This window comes from Pipra filicauda, unplaced genomic scaffold, assembly GCF_003945595.2.
Source record: "Pipra filicauda isolate LSUMZ 115617 unplaced genomic scaffold, ASM394559v2 scaffold568_size315820_pilon, whole genome shotgun sequence".
Classification (NCBI taxonomy): Eukaryota; Metazoa; Chordata; class Aves; order Passeriformes; family Pipridae; genus Pipra; species Pipra filicauda.
In genome coordinates, this window is record NW_024104718.1 from 272,096 (window position 1) to 279,901 (window position 7,806).

Genomic DNA, 7,806 nt, shown 5'->3' on the forward strand with positions numbered 1-7,806 from the left:
CAGTGTCCTTACTCCCAGCCCAAATCCTCCCAGGGCCCCCAGTCCCTCCCCACTGCCCCCAGTCCCTCCCAGTGCATGCCAGTCCTTTTCCCCGATGCATCCCACTCCCTCCCTAGAACATCCAAGTCCCATCCCAGTTCCCTCCCCAGTGCCCCTGACCCCATCCCCAGCTCTCCCGTGACCTCAGTCCCTCCCCAGGGCATCCCGGTTCTTTTCCCCTGTGCATCCCAGTCCCATGCCAGGCCCACTCCCCAGTCCTGTCACAGTCCTCTTGCAGTCCCTCCCCAGTCCAATCCCAGTCCCTGCAGTGGCTTTCCCGTTGCTCCCAGTCCCTCCCCACTGCATTCCGCTCCTTTCTCCCATGCATCCCATTCCCATCCCAGTACCATCCCAGTTCCCTTCCCAGCCCCCTCGCCGTCCCTCCCTGCTCCCTCCCCAGTTCCCCCAGTCCTAGCCCAGTGCCACCAGTGCTCCCAGTCCCACCCCAGTGCCCCCACTCTCATCCCAGTCCCTTCCCACTTCTCTCAGTGCAAGCCAGCGCACCCATTCCTTCCCAAGTGTCCTCCTGCAGTGCAACTCAGTCCTTTCCCAGTTTGCCCAGTCCCAGCCCAGTCCTTTCCCACTGCCCCCACTCCCATCCCAATTCCCTCCCCAGTGATCCCAGTCCCCTCCCAGTGGTGGCCCAGTGTGTCCTAGTGCCTCCTCAGTGCCTCTCAGTCCTATCCCAGTGCCTCCAGTCCCACCCCAGAGAATCCCGATCCCAGCCCAGTTCCCCCAAGTGCCCCCAGGGCCTCTCCAGTGCCCTCAGTCCAGGCCCAGTCCCTCCCCAGTGCATCTCACTCCTATCCCAGTGCCCCCAGTCCCACGGTTCCCCAGTCCCTCCCCAATGACCCCCAGTCCCATCCCAGTGCTCCCAGTCCCCCCCCGCCCCCGAAAATCTCAGTCCCACCCCAGTGTCCCCACTCCCAGCCCAAATCCCCCCAGTGCCCCCAGTCCCTCTCCAGTGTCCCCAGTCCCATCCCCATCCTTCCCCACTCCCCCAGTCCCTCCCAGTACATGTCAGTCCTTTTCCCCGATGCATCCCACTCCCTCCCTAGAACATCCAAGTCCCATCCCAGTTCCCTCCCCAGTGCCCCTGACCCATCCCCAGCCCTCCCGTGACCTCAGTCCCTCCCCAGGGCATCCCGGTTCTTTCCCCCTCTGCATCCCAGTCCCATGCCAGGCCCACTCCCCAGTCCTGTCACAGTCCTCTTGCAGTCCCTCCCCAGTCCAATCCCAGTCCCTGCAGTGGCTTTCCCGTTGCTCCCAGTCCCTCCCCACTGCATTCCGCTCCTTTCTCCCATGCATCCCATTCCCATCTCAGTACCATCCCAGTTCCCTTCCCAGCCCCCTCGCAGTCCCTCCCTGCTCCCTCCCCAGTTCCCCCAGTCCTAGCCCAGTGCCACCTGTCCTCCCAGTCCCACCCCTGTGCCCCCACTCCCATCCCAGTCTCTCCCCACTTCCCCCACTGCAACCCACCACCTCCTTTCCCTCCCAAGTGTCCTGCAGTTCAACCCTGTCCTTCCCCAGCTTGCCTAGTCCCATCCCAGTCCCTCCTAAGTGATTCCCAGTCCCTTCCCAGTACAACTGAGGGCACTGGAGAGGCCCTGGGGGCACTTGGGGGAACTGGGCTGGGACGGGGATTCTCTGGGGAGGGACTGGAGGCACTGGGATAGGACTGAGAGGCACTGGGGAGGCACTAGGACACACTGGGGCACCACTGGGATAGGACTGGAATCACCGGGGAGGGAATTGGGATGGGACTGGGGGCAGTGGGAAGGGACTGGGCTGGGACTGGGCAAACTGGGGAAGGACTGGGTTGCACTGCAGGAGGACACTTGGGAAGGAATGGGTGCGCTGGCTTGCACTGAGAGAAGTGGGAAGGGACTGGGATGAGAATGGGGGCACTGGGGTGGGACTGGGAGCATCTCCAGTGCCCTCAGTCCCATCCCAGTCCCTCCCTACTACCCCCAGTCCCTCTCCAGTGCCCCTAGTCACAGCCCAGTGCCCCTAGTCGCACCCAGTGCATCCAACCCCCGTGAAGTGTCCCCAGTCCCATCCCAGTCCCTCCCCACTGCCCCCAGTCCCTCCCCAGTGCGTTGTGCTCCTTTTCCCTGTGCATCCCATTCCCATCCCAGTCACTTTGCAGTCCCTCCCTGCTCCCTCCCCAGTTCCCCCAGTCCTAGCCCAGTGCCACCAGTGCTCCCAGTCCCACCCCTGTGCCCCCACTCTCATCCCAGTCCTTTCCCACTTCTCTCAGTGCAAGCCAGCGCACCCATTCCTTCCCAAGTGTCCTCCTGCAATGCAACTCAGTCCTTCCCCAGTTTGCCCAGTCCCAGCCCAGTCCTTTCCCACTGCCCCCACTCCCATCCCAATTCCCTCCCCAGTGATCCCAGTCCCCTCCCAGTGGTGCCCCAGTGTGTCCTAGTGCCTCCCCAGTGCCTCTCAGTCCTATCCCAGTGCCTCCAGTCCCTCCCTAGAGAATCCCAGTCCCAGCCCAGTTCCCCCAAGTGCCCCCAGGGCCTCTCCAGTGCCCTCAGTCCCGGCCCAGTCCCTCGCCAGTGCATCTCACTCCTATCCCAGTGCCCCCAGTCCCACGGTTCCTCAGTCCCTCCCCAATGACCCCCACTCCCATCCCAGTGCTCCCAGTCCCCACCCCCCGAAAATCTCAGTCCCACCCCAGTGTTCCCACTCCCAGCCCAAATCCCCCCAGTGCCCCCAGTCCCTCTCCAGTGTCCCCAGTCCCATCCCCATCCCTCCCCACTGCCCCCAGTCCCTCCCAGTGCATGCCAGTCCTTTTCCCCGATGCATCCCACTCCCTCCCTAGAACATCCAAGTCCCATCCCAGTTCCCTCCCCAGTGCCCCTGACCCAGCCCCAGCCCTCCCGTGACCTCAGTCCCTCCCCAGGGCATCCCGGTTCTTTCCCCCTCTGCATCCCAGTCCCATGCCAGGCCCTCTCCCCAGTCCTGTCACAGTCCTCTTGCAGTCCCTCCCCAGTCCAATCCCAGTCCCTGCAGTGGCTTTCCCGTTGCTCCCAGTCCCTCCCCACTGCATTCCGCTCCTTTCTCCCATGCATCCCATTCCCATCCCAGTACCATCCCAGTTCCCTTCCCAGCCCCCTCGCCGTCCCTCCCTGCTCCCTCCCCAGTTCCCCCAGTCCTAGCCCAGTGCCACCTGTCCTCCCAGTCCCACCCCTGTGCCCCCACTCTCATCCCATTCCCTCCCCACTTCCCCCACTGCAACCCACCACCTCCTTTCCCTCCCAAGTGTCCTGCAGTGCAACCCAGTCCTTCCCCAGTTCGCCCAGTCCCATCCCAGTCCCTCCTAAGTGATTCCCAGTCCCTCCCCAGTCCCTTCCCAGTACAACTGCATCCCATCCCAGGGACAGCAGTCCCAACCCAGTGGTCCCACTCTCTCCCCAGAGATTCTCAGGCCCATCCCAGGCACGCTCTCCAGTCCCCTCCCCAGTCCTCTCACAGTCCCCTTGCAGTCCCTTCCCAGTCCTATCCCAGTCCCTGCAGTCCCTTTCCCAGAGCTCCCAGTCCCATCCCAGTTCCCTCCCCAGTGACCTCAGTCCCATCCCAGTGCCTGTAGTCCCACTGTCCCCAATCCCTCCCCAATGACCCCTGTCCCATCCCACTTTCCCCAGTCCCTCCCCTGAGAATCCCAGTTGCAGTCCAGTGCCCCCAGTGCCAGCCCAGTTCTCCCCAGTCCATCTCCAGTGCCCTCCGTCCCATCCCAGTCCCTCCCTACTACCCCCAGTCCCTCTCCAGTGCCCCTAGTCTCAGCCCAGTGCCCCTAGTCGCACCCAGTGCATCCAACCCCCGTGAAGTGTCCCCAGTCCCATCCCAGTCCCTCCCCACTGCCCCCAGTCCCTCCCCAGTGCGTTGTGCTCCTTTTCCCTGTGCATCCCATTCCCATCCCAGTCACTTCGCAGTCCCTCCCTGCTCCCTCCCGAGTTCCCCCAGTCGGAAATGATCATCCCAGAGGGATGATCGGGGCTGGGGCCACGTGTCAAACTACTCAGATATGGTGTCTGGTTTTCTTTCTCGCAGTTGGTTACTATTAGTCTGACGATGGCAGGAACCTCTGAGCCAGCCCAGGTGCCCCTCCTCTGCATCCAAGATGGATTGACATCCCCGGCTCTCAGAAAGATAAGTGCAGGGCAAAGACCCAGAGAGGGGTTGGGAGTCGGGGCAAGTCTGTGCCTCGCCTGGAGGGATTTTTGAAATTAGTCCGGTGGTGGGGGTATCTTGGAACAGGTTATTGGGGCGCATTAAAGGAAGGGCTTACTTTTTATCATTGGATTCCTGTGTGCAGGGCAGAGCAGTTCTGGTGTGTGTCACGTCCTTTGTCTCGTCCGTGTTTTGTGTCACATGGTGTGTGTGGTCACAGGTGTGGGGTGTCTCACTTGTGGTCAGCCTGGAACTGCTCTGCCCTGCTCCGTGGATCAGTGGGTAGATGGAATATGTCTCGGAGTCTGACGTCAACATGTCAGTTCCCTTAGACAGTGGAGCCGATGGCTGTCCAGTCTGTGAGCAGGATGGTGTTGCGATGCCCTGCTTGGGTGTATAGAGTCCTGGCTAGGTAGAGTAGCAAAGAGTGTCTAGGGTTTAGAGGTTTTTGGCTTTCCTTGTGAGCAATCCCTAAATGTTTGAGAGCTGAGTGTTTGAGCATTTGGCCATTTCATTGGCAGGTACAGTCTTGGGAGCAGCTGAAGAGAGAGGAGCCTTGTAGGTGAGTTGGGGAGGCAGCAGGAGGAGCGGGGATGCACTGCAGCTTTAGAGATGCCCTCTAATTTTGTCTCTCGCTCCCTCAGGTATCCCAGAAGATGACAGCCACAGTGTCTGACTCTGGTCAGGACCTTGGTGCCGGTGAGTAGGGGGATCACTGGGTTTCGAGCCCCGTGCCACACAACTCACATATTGGTTATGGTTTTTTTTCTCGTAGTTGACTCGGAGTAATGTCCTGACCGCAGGAACCACCTCACGATGGGGCGACTGACTCAGATTGGTCGTCTTGAGCTGTCCTTGTCTGCAATCTCCGAGTTTTAAAAGGATGAGCAATGAGGCACTGAGCTTTAGTGATGGCAGGTGCCATCCGGGTAACTTTTGGAAGCATCCAGGCATTGGAGGTGAGTCAGGGAGGCAGCATGAGGAGCGAGGATGCACTGCAGCTTTAGAAATAACCTCTATTTTTTTCTTGCTTTTATTTCTCGTAGTCTCTTCTCCTGATTTTAATTCTCTTGGGCTCTTCTCCTGATTTTAATTCTCTTGGGCTCTTCTCCCAATTTTAATTCTTTTAGGCTCTTCTCCTGATTTTAATTCTCTTAGGTTCTTCTCCTGATTTTCATTTTTTTAAGGCTCTTCTCCCGATTTTCATTTTTTTAAAGTCTTCTTCCGATTTTCATTTGTTTTTAGGCTCTTCTCCTGATTTAAATTTTTTTAGGCTCTTCTCCTGATTTTCATTTTTTAGGCTCTTCTCCTGATTTTAGTTCTCTTAGGCTCTTCTCCTGATTTTATTTCTCTTTGGCTCTTCTCCTGATTTTAATTCTCTTAGGCTCTTTTCCTGATTTTAATTGTTTTAGGCTCTTCTTCTGATTTTTATTTCTTTAGGCTCTTCTCCTGATTTTATTTCTCTTAGGCTATTTTCCTGATTTTTATTTTTTAAGGCTTTTATCCTGATTTTAATTTTTTTAATCTCTTCTCCTGATTTTCATTTTTTTAAGGCTCTTCTCCTGATTTTAATTTTTTTAGGTTCTTCTCCTAAATTTTAATTATTTAGGCTCTTCTCCTGATTTGTATTTTTTTAGGCTCTTCTCCTGATTTTAATGCTCTTAGGCTCTTCTCCTGATTTTAATGCTCTTAGGCTCTTCTCCTGATTTTAATGCTCTTAGGCTCTTCTCCTGATTTTAATACTCTTGGGGTCTTCTCCTGATTTTAATTCTCTTGGGCTCTTCTCCAGATTTTTATTTTTTTTAGGCTCTTCTCCTGATCTTAATTTTTTAGGCTCTTCTCCTGATTTTATGTCTTCTAGGCTCTTCTCCTGATTTTTATTTTTGTAAGGTTCTTCTGATTTTCATTTTTTTAGGCTCTTCTCCTGATTTTCATTTTTTTAACGTCTTCTCCTGATTTTATTTCTTTTAGGCTCTTCTCCTGATTTTCATTTTTTTAGGCTCTTTTCCTGATTTTCATTTTTTTAGGCTCTTTTCCTGATTTTAATTTTTTTAGGCTCTTCTCCTGATTTTCATTTTTTTAGGCTCTTTTCCTGATTTTAATTTTTTTAGGCTCTTCTCCTGATTTTAATTTTTTTAGGCTCTTCTCCTGATTTTATTTCTCTTAGGCTCTTCTCGTGATTTTCATTTTTTAAAGGCTCTTCTCCTGATTTTCATTTTTTAAAGGCTCTTCTCCTGATTTTAATTCTTTTAGGCTCTTCTCCTGATTTTAATGCTCTTAGGCTCTTCTCCTGATTTTAATACTCTTGGGGTCTTCTCCTGATTTTAATTCTCTTGGGCTCTTCTCCAGATTTTTATTTTTTTTAGGCTCTTCTCCTGATTTTAATTTTTTTAGGCTCCTCTCCTGATTTTATTTCTTCTAGGCTCTTCTCCTGATTTTCATTTTTTTAAGGTCTTCTCCTGATTTTAATTTTTTTAGTCTCTTTTCCTGATTTCAATTTTTTTAGGCTCTTCTCCCGATTTTCATTTTTTAAGGCTCTTCTCCTGATTTTTATTTTTTTAGGATCTTCTCCTGATTTTAATTTTATGGGATCTTCTCCTGATTTTATTTCTCTTAGGCCCTTCTCCTGATTTTAAATTTTTTAGGCTCCTCTCCTGATTTTAATTCTCTTAGGCTCTTCTCCTGATTTTATTTCTCTTAGGCTCTTCTCCTGATTTTCATTTTTTTAGGCTCTTCTCCTGATTTTCATTTTTTTAGGCTCTTCTCCTGATTTTAATTTTTTAGGCTCTTCTCCTGATTTTATTTCTTTTAGGCTCTTCTCGTGATTTTCATTTTTTAAGGCTCTTCTCCTGATTTTCATTTTTTAAAGGCTCTTCTCCTGATTTTCACTTTTTAAAGGCTCTTCTCCTGATTTTCATTTTTTTAAGGCTCTTCTCCTGATTTTCATTTTTTAAAGGCTCTTCTCCTGATTATAATTTTTTAGGCTCTTCTCCTGATTTTAATTCTCTTGGGCTCTTCTCCTGATTTTATTTCTCTTAGGCTCTTCTCCTGATTTTCATTTTTTTAAGGCTCTTCTCCCGATTTTCATTTTTTTAAGTCTCTTCTCCTGATTTTAATTCTCTTAGGTTTTTTTCCTGATTTTTATTCTCTTAGGCTCTTCTCCTGATTTTAATTCTCTTGGGATCTTCTCCTGATTTTAATTTTTTTAGGCTCTTCTCCTAAATTTTAATTTTTTAGGCTCTTCTCCTGATTTGTATTTTTTTAGGCTCTTCTCCTGATTTTAATTCTCTTAGGCTTTTCTCCTGATTTTAATACTCTTGGGATCTTCTCCTGATTTTAATTTTTTACTCTCTTCTCCTAATTTTAATTCTTTTAGGCACTTCTCCTGATTTTAATTTTTTTTGGCTCTTCTCCTGATTTTAATTCTCTTGGGATCTTCTCCTGATTTTTATTTTTTTAGGTTGTTCTCCTGGTTTTTATTTTTTTAGGCTCTCTCCTGATTTTCAGTTTATGGCTCTTCTCCTGATTTTATTTCTCTTAGGCTCTTCTCCTGATTTTAATTCTCTTGGGCTGTTCTCCTGATTTTAATTT

The 7,806-nt window shown here is 51.5% G+C and overlaps 1 long non-coding RNA gene across 1 annotated transcript; it reads left to right on the forward strand.

The window, feature by feature from the left end:
• Positions 1-4,767: 4,767 nt before the first annotated feature.
• LOC120324509 lies at positions 4,768-5,076 on the forward strand. Its single transcript, XR_005565862.1, has 3 exons — positions 4,768-4,777; positions 4,860-4,914; positions 4,991-5,076. It is a non-coding gene; the product is annotated as an uncharacterized LOC120324509 (long non-coding RNA).
• Positions 5,077-7,806: the final 2,730 nt, after the last annotated feature.